Source organism: Hibiscus syriacus, unplaced genomic scaffold, assembly GCF_006381635.1.
Source record: "Hibiscus syriacus cultivar Baekdansim isolate YM2019G1 unplaced genomic scaffold, ASM638163v2 tig00110551_pilon, whole genome shotgun sequence".
NCBI classification, from domain to species: Eukaryota; Viridiplantae; Streptophyta; class Magnoliopsida; order Malvales; family Malvaceae; genus Hibiscus; species Hibiscus syriacus.
This window is the reverse complement of record NW_024062778.1, coordinates 1834071-1847882: the sequence shown is the minus strand read 5'-3', so window position 1 is coordinate 1847882 and position 13812 is coordinate 1834071. Positions and strand designations below refer to the sequence as shown.

Below are 13812 nucleotides of genomic sequence, written 5' to 3'. Positions count from 1 at the left end.
ATCTCAGTCAATGAACATTTACGTTAAAAATTCCAAATCAAGGACAAACTTAGCTTCTTAGTCTCAAAAAAACTATGGACACCCTTGCAAATCTTTAGTGCATGTGCAAGAGAACCTATGTGGAGGCAATATGGATGAAATCGATGATATGTCGATAAACCATAACCAGCAGAGAAGTAGTGACAAATATATATCTATCCTTAGCAGCTATACAGAATATCTAATAAATTCAATAAAGTCTTAAGAAATTGCGTATGAAACTCCGAGTGAAAAATTCTAAACTCTTTAATAGAATATTACTTCAAAGATCAAACATACCCCTCTCCCTCATTATTAGATGAATCAGAGAAAATTGACAAACAACCATAACAAAAAGACCATGCGACATTCCGACATCCACCTCTATTAATAGAAAAAAGAAGTTTGATGAACACACAAAATCTTTAGTTGATTTTTCTACACCAAACACATTAAAACACCACTATGCTGTTAATGAACTGAAACTAAAGAGTAATAAGTGGGTATATCTTTCTTATAATCAACCCTAGAAAAATCAAAAGATTTTATACGAAGTGTGTATAACCTCAAACCACATCACTATATAACAACGCTCATTCGACTAAATGGGACAAATATTATGCTGACCTACTAAAGCACTAGGCCCAATGAGGTTCTGCAAGTAGTAACACTAAAATCGCATGACAAGTAGCACTCTCCAACCCCTCGATTGCAAAATAGAACTATAGTCTTTTAATATGTCTCCCTCTCACTCAAATAATATAATCTAACATGCTTTGTCACTTACCACATGAGACGTACGATAATAAATTAACACAACAGGCTCATAATAGTCTTAATTGACCTATCAACAAGTCTTACCCCTCATCTTCACCTATCTGATAGCATCATGTTACCACTTCACCTATCAAATCAAGAGAACACTTAGTTTCTTAGTCCCGAAATTGCTATAGACACCCTTACAAATCTAGAGTGCTTGTGCATGAGGGCCTATGTGGAGGCAATATAGATGAAATCGACGATATATTGGTAAACCATGACCATACAGAGAGGTGATGATTAATATACACCTACTCTTAGTAGCTATACAAAATACCTAACAAGTTCTATGAAGTCTTAAGAAGTTGTGTACGAAACCTTGAGCAAAAAAAAAACTTCAAAATCTTTAATAGAATATCACTTCGAAGATCGATCATACCCCTGTCACTCCTTATTAGGTGAATCAGAGAATATAGACAAACAACCATATCAAAAAGGTCATGTGATATGTCGACATCCACCTCCTTTAATAAAAAAAAAAGGTTTGATGAACACAAATCTGTAATCGATTTTCCCACACCAAACACGTTAGAACACACACTACGCCACTAATGAGCTGAAATTAAAAAGTGAAAAATGGGTATGCCTTTCCTATAATCAACTCTAGAAAAGTTAAAAGACTTTATACAAAATGCATATTATCTCAAACCATAATAACAAGTTTTACAAATAATCGAGCCCTATAATATATTTTATAAAGATTCTGAATCCTGGACAAATGCCCCTCATGTTCAGATTCAGATAGGACATGAATTTAGATACTAAAATTAAATAAAAATTAATAATTTAAGTACTAAATTTGTTGTTTGTACTAAAACTAAATGCTACCATTTGAATCTATTTTCAATCTTTTCCTGGGGTCTAAATTTTCCATTCAATTTTCACAAGAAAGAAAGCGGAAGACGATAGAAGGATTTACGTTCCTATGATTTTATTTTGTTCCCCTTTAACTTATTGCTTTCACTTGCGGATAGTTTGTTTTCGGTTTCGGCTGAACGATTTACGTTCATTATTTATAATTATTTCGTTTAAAATTAAATTATGATACTTGTTAAACTGTTTTCCCTGGAAAATTTGATGCAGAAAATAGCTAAATGAAGGCTAATTTTTCATGTCCGATTCAGGCGATTGTTTCGTTTCCTTTGCTATCAAAACAGCTCGATATACATACATAAAGGAGAGAAAAAATCCACACCACATTGCTGTTTTAAGAAGCTTAGTTTTTTTCGGAACAAAAACTAATTGTGGCTTTTCATTTTTCATGGATTATTTTAATTTTTAAGTGACATATTTCTGAAATTTAGTGGTTCACTTCACATGAATTAAGATGATGTTTTATGAGGTATTAAGTTTGAAGTTTTTGATAATATTATATTTAGGATTGCTAAAAAAGTTTAAAGAAATAAGTTTCAACTGATCATGTATTTACCAATTCAATTGACTCAAAGACCAGGAGTTATCTGGCTACGGGTTTATGGATTAAACTAGAACGTATAAACCCTTTAGAAGGAGGATGGAAGGGTTCTCTCTCTCTCTCTCTCTCAATTGCAGGTTTTTTTTCTTCTTCACTTTCATCTCTCTGTTTATTTCTCCTTGATCTGTTCTTATTTTTCTTAATTGTCTTGTTACATTAGGTATGGAGACATCAGTAGCAGCCCCCTCCACCACCGGTCTCAGAGACCCATCCCAACCTCAATTAGAAGTCAAGTTCTTCAACCGCTGGAGCTTCGAGGAAGTTCAGGTTTTTTATTTTCCCTTCCTTTTCTTCATTTGTAATTGTTGATCTATTTTCTCTTTCTTCTGTTTTTGGTGTTTCTTAGTTTTCATGTCAAATGTATCATCTATCTTTTTGTCTTTTGGATTATTTAAATGCTATTTAAGTTAAACTGCAAAATTGGTTTGGGTGTTCTGAAGTAGGTTATGTATAGTTGAACTATAGAGTTGTAACGATGGAATCTTATTGTATTTCGAACATTTGTTCATGTCAAGGAGATACTGATTTGTGTTTTTCTGATGCAATTTATCTGCTAGAGCTTCAGGATTCCTGTTGTATCAATGGGTTATAAATTTTTTGTTGAACATATCTACCATCATATCAATAGTATTGATATTGATTCGATTTTTACCAACATTCTTTGTCTCTGGTATGATTCATAGTTTTCTGTTGAATTTGATATTAAATGGTAACAGTCTTGGTTCCCTATGAGCCTCCAACTTCTAGTTGTAATATTTGTTGAATTGGATAAGTATCATTGTGTGTGTGTGTTAGATTCTTCCCAACTATCTTTAAGAGTCTTGATTGGGAAAAATTCTTTGCATCTTACTTTCCCCTTTGATGCTCACAATACTTGGTTCCATTGATTATTGACTTGAATGATTTATCTGTTTTAGGTTGCTGATATCTCCTTGAGTGATTACATTGGTGTCCAAGCTTCTAAGCATGCCACCCATGTTCCTCACACTGCTGGGAGGTACTCAGTTAAGCGATTCAGAAAGGCTCAGTGCCCGATTGTGGAAAGGCTTACAAACTCATGATGCATGGTCGAAACAATGGCAACCAGGATTGTAAAGCATGCCATGGAGATCATATATCTCCTGACTGATCACAACCCAATTCAAGTCATTGTTGATGCTGTTATCAACAGGTAGCCTATATAACATAAAGTTTAGCATTTCTTCTTTCATCAGTTTAAGCTCTAATAAGTTTTGTTGTCTTTTGATTGATGTAACAGTGGACCCCGTGAAGATGCCACTTGAATTGGTTCTGCTGGTGTTGTCAGGCGACAGGCTGTTGATATTTCTCCCCTTCGCCGTGTGAATTAGGCCATCTATCTCCTTACCACGGGTGCTCGTGAGTCTGCTTTCAGAAACATTAAAACCATTGCTGAATGTTTGGCAGACGAGCTAATTAATACTGCCAAGGGATCATCTAACAGGTAAGCTGCCTTGCTTTGTGTTGAAAATAATTGTCAATTTAAGTGGCAGCAGCCGGCTGCTATTTTGGTTCAAATTGGGCTGCTAAAATGGTTGAAAATTAGCAAGGTACAACTACACATTTAGTTATTGTATTTTAGGGTATTTACAAATTAGTCCTTAAGTTTCAACTATAAATACCCTAGCTCATTTAGTTTCAAAACCATCCCAAATCATTCTAGTTTTCTTCCAATACTAGAGAGAATTTAGAGAGTTTCTTGAGAGTTGTTTTCTCTTTTTTATCAAGAGAGAATTATCATTGTTTTCTCCTTGGTCGATTGAGAGAAGTTGTAATTCCTATTTTCTCATAGTGAAATTCTTCTACCGTTGCCCGTGGTTTTTACCCTATATTATTCAGGGGTTTTTCACGTAAATTTTGTGTCTCTTTTATCTTCATTTTTATTTTCTCAAATTATCAGTTACGATTTTGCTCTATCCGATAGCCGTCTTCCGCAACAATTGGTATCCGAGCTAGATTAGAGTGTGTAATATCTGCTTATTGTCTTTGTGGTTGCCACCAAAAGGTGGATCCTCCAACATAAGAAAATAAGAAGTTATTACCCATTTTTTGAAGGTTCCAGAGAACTATTCACGATAGTGAAATAGTGGGAGCTATCCGTAAAAGAAGCTATGGCAACGAAATTTGATATTGAAAAATTCAATGGGAGAAATTTCTCATTGTGGAAATTGAAGATGAAGGTCATCCTGAGGAAAGACGGTTGTCTAGCAGCTATCAGTGAAAGGCCGGTGGATTTCACAGATGACAACAAATGGATCAAAATGGACGGGAATGCTATCGCAAACTTTCATCTAGCATTAGCAAATGAAGTATTGTCAAGCATCGAGGAGAAAAAGATAGCTAAGGAGATATGAGATCATCTCACCAAACTGTACGAGACCACATCGCTGCACAATAAAATTTTCCTTAATAGAAAATTGTACACTCTCCGTATGCCAGAATCTACTTCAGTGCCGGAGCACTTAAATACACTGAACACTTTATTTTCTCAGCTTACATCTTTAAGCTGTAAAACAGGAGAACAAGAACGTGCTGAACTTCTACTTCAAAGTCTATCGGATTCGTATGATCAACTCATCATCAACTTGACAAACAGTAATGTCACCAGTCTAGTCTTCGATGACGTTGCAGCTGTTGTTCTACAAGAAGAAAATTGGCGCAAGAACAAAGAAGACAGACAAGTAAATCTGCAACAAGCAGAAGCGTTAACAATGATGACAACGATGAGAGGGAGATCAACAGAACGTGGCCAAAGCAACAGTCACAAACATGGTAGATCGAAGTCGAGAAGCAAGAAAAATTTAAAGTGCTACAACTGTGGAAAGAAGGGTCACTTGAAGAAGGATTGTTGGAGTCTAAATAAAAACTCCAATCCACAAGGCAATACCGCAAACACTTCAGATGATGGAGATGCTCTATGTTGTGAAGCGTCAAACACCGTGGAAGGCAAAAAAAGATTTGCATATATATGGCTCATTGATTCAGGAGCAACATATCACATGACCTCAAGAAGAGAATGGTTCCATCAGTATGAACCTGTCTCAGGAGGATCTGTTTATAGTTGCAATAATCATGCCTTAAAGATCATTGGCGTGGGAACCATCAAATTGAAAATGTATGATGGAACAATTAAAGTTGTTCGAGATGCGCGGCACGTGAAAGACCTGAAGAAAAATTTATTATCCTACGGATTGTTGGATAATAATGCAAGCAAGATTGAAACACGAAAAGGAATCATGAAGGTGTTCCATAGAGCGCTTGTGGTGCTGAAAGGCAAAAGATAGCTGCAAACTTGTACATGCTGAAGGGAGAGACTTTGCTAGAAGCAGAAGCCTCTGTTGCCTCATGTAGTTCAAATTCTGCAATGCTATGGCATCAGAAACTTGGACACATGTCAGAACAAGGAATGAAAGTCCTTGTGGAGAAAAACCTACTTTCAGGCTTAACAAAGGTATCACTTACCTTGTGTGAGCATTGCATAACAAGTAAGCAGCACCGGTTGAAAATTCAACACGTCAAATTATAGAGGCAAAAGTGTTATAGAATTGGTTCACTCTGACGTATGGAAAGCACCGGTTACATCCCTAGGCGGAGCAAAATAGTTTGTCTCATTTATTGATGACTACTCTAGGAGATGCTGGGTGTACCCTATTAAGAAGAAGTCATATGTGTTTTCAATTTTCAAAAACTTCAAAGCGCGGGTGGAACTTGATTCTGGAAATAAGATCAAGTGTTTCAGAACAGATAATAGGGGAATACAGAAGCGAAGAATTTGATGACTTTTACAGGAAAGAAGGCATCAAAAGACAGTTCACAGTGGCGAATACTCCTCAACAAAATGGAGTGGCAGAGCGGATGAACATAACCTTGTTAGAAAGAACAAGAGCAATGTTGAGGGATGCAGGCCTAGAAAAATCATTCTGGGCAGAAGCAGTCAATACCGCTTGTTATTTGGTGAATCGAGCTCCATCAACTGCAATAGAGCTGAAGACACCAATGGAGATGTGGACTGGTAAACCAGCTGATTATTCAAACCTCCATATATTTGGAAGTATTGTGTACGTGATGTACAACTCCCAAGAAATTTCAAAGCTAGATCCAAAATCCAGGAAATACAAATTCGTGGGGTATGCTAATGGTGTAAAGGGGTATCGCTTGTGGGATCCCACTGCCCGCAAAGTGATCATCAGTAGGGATGTTATCTTTGTAGAAGATAAACTACAAAGAAAAGAAGATGATGATAGCGCTGAAAAGTCAGAGACTACACAGATACATGTGGAAAATGAGGTTGAACAAGGAGATTATTCTGAAGCAGAACCAGCACATGATGAACAAGAACCAGAGAGTTCTGAAGCTCCAACAACTCGTCAATCAGATCGTGTGAGAAGACGTCCCAATTGGCACTTAGATTATGTTATAGAATGTAATATTGCATACTACCTTTTAACAGAGGACGGTGAGCGATCAACATACCAGGAGGTAATAAACTCAGATGCTTGACTGTGGATGATGGCGATGCAAGAAAATCGAAGCCCTTCATAAAAATAATACATGAGACCTTGTGCCACTACCACAAGGAAGGAAGCTAATTGGTAACAAATGAGTCTTCAAAATCAAGCGAAATGGTGACGATCAAGTTTAGAGGTATCGTGCAAGACTGGTGGTCAAAGGATATGCTCAAAAAGAAGGTATTGATTTCAATGAAATATTTTCTCTTATGGTTCGAATCTTTGTACGGTCTAAAGCAGGCGTCGAGGTGTTGGTATAAGAGATTTGATTCCTTCATTATGTGCTTGGATACAACAGACTTAATGCAGACCCTTGTGCTATTCAAGAGGTCTGGTGATAATGATTTTGTTATGTTGTTGTTGTAGTGGATGACATGTTGGTTGCAGGACCCACAAAGATCATATTGAGAATTGAAGGAACAACTGGCTAGGGAATTTGAAATGAAGGACTTGGGATCAGCAAACAGATTCTAGGGATGCAATTCACCGAGACAGAAGTAATAGGAAGATTGGCTTTCACAAAAGAATACTTGAAGAAGATCTTGTCACGATTCAACATGCAAGATTGTAAGCCAATTTCTACCTCTCTTCCTATTAACTTCAAATTATCCTCCAGTATGAGTCCTAGCAGTAAACAAGAGAGGATGGAGATGTCTCGAGTACCGTATGCATCGGCAGTGGGAAGTTTAATGTTTGCTATGATATGCACAAGACCAGACATTGCACAAGCAGTGGGAGTGGTTAGTCGGTAGATGGAGAATCCAGGCAAAGAGCATTGGAATACAGTAAAGAGGATCCTAAGATACATCAAAGGGACCTCAAATGTTGCATTATGTTACGGAGGATCAAATTTACTTATTAATGGGTATGTTGATTCTGACTATGCAGGGGATTTGGATAAATGCAAATCTACTACAGGATATGTGTTCAAAATTGTTGGTGGAGCTGTAAGTTGGGTTTCAAAATTACAGTCAGTTGTGGCTACGTCAACAACAAAAGCATAATATGTAGCAGCTACACAAGCCAGTAAATAAGTAATTTTGTTAAAGATGCTATTGGAGGAGCTTGGGCACAATCAAGAGCATGTTTCTTTGTTTTGTGACAGTCAAAGCGCCTTGCATCTAGCAAGGAATCCAACATTTCATTCAAAGACAAAGCACATACGAGTTCAGTACTATTTCATTCGTGAAAAAGTGGAAGAAGGGACGATAGATATGCAGAAGATCCATACCAAAGATAATATAGCAGATTTCATGACGAAGGCGATCAATGCTGATAAATTTACCTGGTGTCGATCCTCTTGTGGCATGTCAGAGACGTAAGCAACATGATGATGCAAGGTAGAAAGAATGGTGTGAAGATATGATTGTTCCAATCATATCTTCAAGTGGGAGATTGTTGAAAATAATTGTCAATTTAAGTGGCAGCAGCCGGCTGCTATTTTGGTTAAAATTGGGCTGCTAAAATGGTTGAAAATTAGCAAGGTACAACTACACATTTAGTCATTATATTTTAGGGTATTTACAATTAGTCCTTAAGTTTCAACTATAAATACCATAGCTCATTTAGCTTCAAAACCATCCCAAAGCATTCTAGCTTTCTTCCAATACTAGAGAGAATTTAGAGAGTTTCTTGAGAGTTGTTTTCTCCTTTTTATCAAGAGAGAATTATCATTGTTTTCTCCTTGGTCGATTGAGAGAAGTTGTAATTCCTATTTTCTCATAGTGAAATTCTTTTACCGTTGCCCGTGGTTTTTACCCTATATTATTCAGGGGTTTTCCACGTAAATTTTGTTTCTCTTTTATCTTCATTTTTATTTTCTCAAATTATCAGTTGCGATTTTACTCTATCCGATAGCCGTCTTCCGCAACACTTTGAAATTGGAAGCTGTTCATTTGCCCTGTTGGATTGTGGCTTGTGTCACATTGGTTGATATTAACAATGATATTGTATTGTGGAGCTATGCCATTAAGAAGAATGATGAAATTGAAAGAGTTGCCAAGGCCAATCGTTGAGGTATTGGAAGGATGGTACAACATGGCACAATTTTGTTGTCTGAATGAGTTCTTTATAAGTTGTTTTTTATCTGAGACATACCATGAATTTGGGTTTTTTTTTATTTGATTAATTGTCAAGTTGAGTAGATATTAGGAAATTTTGCTTATTGATATGCATGTTTATATTAAGGAAGAATTTGGTATGCTTTTGTTATGGTCATGCAATTTTATTGCTAGTTTATTTTCTAGGATAAATTACGTGTTTAGTACCTAAATTATTACTATTGTTTTGATATCCAAACTTTTTTTCCCAAAATCATATCTAATGTTTAGATTAAGTTTTATTTTGGTATCTTGTTAAATTTTTACGATGATGGTTAACCGAAAAAATGTTATTTTAACAATTTTGTAAAATTTTTAATTGTGTAATATCAAATTGAATTTTGAACTAAATTTTAAAATGGTTTTGAAAAGAATAAAATTTTTGGTATTAAAATTTAAATTAAAATAATAGTTTAAGTGCTAATTGTACAATTTACCCTATTTTAAAAATTTTGAGGGAGACAGATTTCCCTCTGCATTGAAAGTGAGACATATTTATACATTATTTTAATATATTATTTTTTAAGTATTATAAACTTTTTTAAAATAATATATTTGTAAAACTAGTATATAAAATAATATATTTATATTATAAATATATTTTATTTAAGTAATAATATTTTGAGCATCGTTGGTTTGAACATAATTAAACGTATGAAAACTCTTGATTACAGGATTCATATGGTTTAGAGAATTCATGGATTCATGAGTTTTTTATATTTTTTTTCAAAAAGAAAAATGAAAATCAAGGCTTGAACTATTACCATCGTTGAGAAAAATTAGATCTCGAAAATATAAAAAATATTTGCAAAATAATAAAATAAAACCAAATTATATTTTTTTTCGTTTTAATTTGTTGAGATGCCAACTTTTTAATTTTATAAAATATAAAATTAAATATTAACATAAACTAATTGAAGTTAGTTGAAAATTCTACTTAACTTCTTGTAATTTGAAAAACATTCATTTATCCTTTAGATTTAATCTAAGATTTTAATGAAAAAAATTAAAACTATAAGATTATAAATAATATTTATAAAATTATATTATGAATATTTATAAAATTATATTATTAAATAAATTAAATTAATCTCAATTGTAATTTAATATATATATATATATATATATATATATATATATATATTTTAGTAAAAAATATAGTAATAAAGATAACCCTCCGAGTGTCTTCGTTCTTTCCATCGCCCCCAACCCCAGCAGCGCCGCCCGCAGCTGAAAAATGGAAGAAGAGCTCCCAACTCTTAAAAACGTCGTCGTTAACGACACCGATGAGGATGACCCACCGGCCCTTAGCTCTTAGGCATTAGCAGCTCTCAGTGAGTTCCTCCAAGAACAAAGTTAATCCCTTGGTAACCACGAAACTGAAGAAACCAAACCAGAGAGTGAAGTGGCTTTGGTAACAGAAGATTGGAGGCTCAGCCAATTCTGGTACGACCCGAAAACAGCCCGGACCATTGCTCAAGAAGTTGTTTCTCTGTGCACCTACTCACATCATAGAGTAGCTTGTATTGCTTGCACAACCCTCTATGCCCATATTAAGGTAATCTTATCAGATCTTTTTTTCTTCTTTTTCTAACAATAGTTTTGCTTATAGTCTTGGAAAGAATGGTAGCAAAGATTGAATCTAGTTTGTTAACTGTTTATAATGTTTATCTTAGTTATTGGTTTTCTGGGGTTTCAAGAGTTAAATGCCAGATTGATAAATCTCTTGATGCAGTTGGGAAAATGTATCTCTTGAATTGAAAATCTAACAGTATGGTGGGAACTTGGAACAAATGCAATTAACCCATACCTTCGGTTTTGTCGATTTCAGTTAGTATGATCATTGATTAGAATTTGTTAAGTCTGTCCAAACCACCAATGCTAAGTAGGTTCAGTTAGGTCGATTAAAACTGATGTCGGTTAGTTTGGTTTTAGTTTATGATATTACTTAAGCTTTGTGGTTCATTGCTTCTGTTTGATTTTCAGAAACTTGATCCTACTATCGCTCTGCGGCTTTTGGAGTATGATAAGCGTTTTGAGCAATATGGAAGTGATTTTACGTTTTATGATTACAACCCACCTGAAGACTTGCCGTCGGACCTAAAGCATAATTACCAGGTTGTAATTGCCGATCCTCCTTATCTGGTGAGACAATACATTTTGTCAATTTCTTAATCTATTTATTGTCACTTGAAGCCAAGCTCTTTTATGCTGTGACATTTTCCTTGTGTGTCTTGTCCTATAAGCAAAACCAATCTTGCGGTAACTGCTTAGAGAAGCACCTCGTCCACTTATCTATTTAATACTAAATACATGCACAAACATTTATTAAACTAGTATTTTCATACTGATATTGAGTTTATCTTAGTTATTGGTTTTGGGGTTTCAAGAGTTAAATGCCAGATTGATAAATCTCTTGATGCAGTTGGGAAAATGTATCTCTTGAATTGAAAATCTAACAGTATGGTGGGAACTTGGAACAAATGCAATTAACCATACCTTCGGTTTTGTCGATTTCAGTTAGTATGATCATTGATTAGAATTTGTTAAGTCTGTCCAAACCACCAATGCTAAGTAGGTTCAGTTAGGTCGATTAAAACTGATGTCGGTTAGTTTGGTTTTAGTTTATGATATTACTTAAGCTTTGTGGTTCATTGCTTCTGTTTGATTTTCAGAAACTTGATCCTACTATCGCTCTGCGGCTTTTGGAGTATGATAAGCGTTTTGAGCAATATGGAAGTGATTTTACGTTTTATGATTACAACCCACCTGAAGACTTGCCGTCGGACCTAAAGCATAATTACCAGGTTGTAATTGCCGATCCTCCTTATTGGTGAGACAATACATTTTGTCAATTCTTAATCTATTATTGTCACTTGAAGCCAAGCTCTTTTATGCTGTGACATTTTCCTTGTGTGTCTTGTCCTATAAGCAAAACCAATCTTGCGGTAACTGCTTAGAGAAGCACCTCGTCCACTTATCTATTTAATACTAAATACATGCACAAACATTTATTAAACTAGTATTTTCATACTGATATTGAATATTCTGTTTCTTTTAATTGATTCCAGGTTTTTGAATACGAGGATGAACTTGCTTGTTTATCTTTTATACACGATATAAAACCCACTTGTCTATGCTTGTTTATCTTGTGACCATTAATGTGATCTTTTCTTTGCGAGCAAAACGAAAACAAAGATTTGGAGTTAGTTTGCTCCAGTGATTTCTACCACTTCACCTTGGTTTTAAATTCCTCCCCTGATACTTACAAGTCTTGGAAGTCTTTTATCCTTTTGGAGAAATGTAAAGTTTAGACACATTTCTATCACAGGATGGTATGTAAATCATTATTTTGGTCTAACATGGGACGTTTAGGGTTAGAGCATCAGTTTCGGTATATATTTTTTGTCATTATCTTGCCGAGCATATATCTAAAAGGGGACAATTGTTTACTGTATTTCACATGAGTTTGTGTTTAGAGAAAATTTTGATAGTACAATACGCATGATTTATATGGTTGCAGAGCAATGAGTGTTTAGAGAAAGTTTCTCAAACAATATCTTTTCTTGCGCACCCAGAAAAATCCTTCTTGCTTTTGCTTACAGGTAAAAGCTTTTGCTGGCTTGCGGTAGATGCCATCAGTTAGCTTTACAGCATTGCATTTATAACTTAAACATAGTGCATAATTACAAGCATGGATGTCAATTATTGTTTTAGGTGGCTTTTTTTTAGTAAAATATAAATCTACTTGATGGCATGCAGGAGAGGTGCAGAGGGATAGAGCTGCAGAGCTTTTGGGTTTGCGTCCATGCAATTTTCGGCCACAGCACTCTAGCAAACTTGGAAATGACTTTCGGCTGTTCACAAACTATGACCCTCTGGAGCGATTAGGAGGATGGGTGCAAGAAAAATAGGTATCTTTTTCTTGCCATGATATACACCGACCTTAATTATTTTGGATTTTTTTCTCCTGTATGAATTTCATACAACCTAATCTGTATTCATTATCAAGACATTTGTGATGCTGCCAACAGTTGCCCTTCGAAGTAACCGATGAAAAATGGCCCGTCTTTTCCGCTCAACTGTCCTCTTAGAAAATATACGGACAAGCCTTCTTTAATGCTAAGATTTTGCAGTCAAAACTCGAAACTTTGTTATGCCTTTCCTCCCCATGGTGTTCCAACTCTTTTTAATCTTGAAGTAGCTGTGTAGTATACTTGTGACCAACATATATCTGGACATATTTATGGGAATGTTAACTTCTAAAGATCCTCCGAATACTTGAAAATTTTAAGATGCGAAGGGCATCCGAAACTATTTTTCGAGTCAAAATAATAGTTTTGCCAGCTCATAAAGTTTGTTTAATTTGCCTGATTATTTTAGATTTCAGATTCAACAAGGAATACCTGAGGGCAATCATCTTATAATGTTGTACTTTGTCTCCACAGATTGATGTTGAGCTCATTGTTGGTGCAAAGAAGCAGAATATGCTTATCATCAGGCGTGTCTTTCAATCAAGGGCCAATACCATGTATGGGGGCTCTCCAGTTTGTAGTGAGAAATTATTTATGGGGTTTAACTTTTGATGTACCTTTTTATTTATTTTTATTACTTGTCCCATTGAAATTTATGAGACATCTCTCTTTCTCACAATGGATCTAATTGATTCATTTAGTATGATTTGGGTCTCAAATTTGCCCTTTCTTTATTATCAGCTTCATTTCTATTCTCCTCTTTATTATCAGATTTGGGTCTCAAATCTGGTTTTTATCTGGAAATAGAAAAAGAATTATTATCTTCTTAAATTTAACATTACCCGTCTAGGATTGCTGTTAAAAAAATGTATTTCTGAAAATAAATTGATTTGGAGGGATGA

The 13812-nt window shown here is 35.1% G+C and overlaps 2 pseudogenes; both read left to right on the top strand.

Annotated features, from left to right (window-relative positions):
* The first annotated feature begins 2464 nt into the window (after positions 1–2464).
* LOC120131276 lies at positions 2465–8981 on the top strand (annotated as a pseudogene).
* A 1123-nt stretch (positions 8982–10104) lies between these two features.
* On the top strand, positions 10105–13616 carry LOC120131275 (annotated as a pseudogene).
* Positions 13617–13812: the final 196 nt, after the last annotated feature.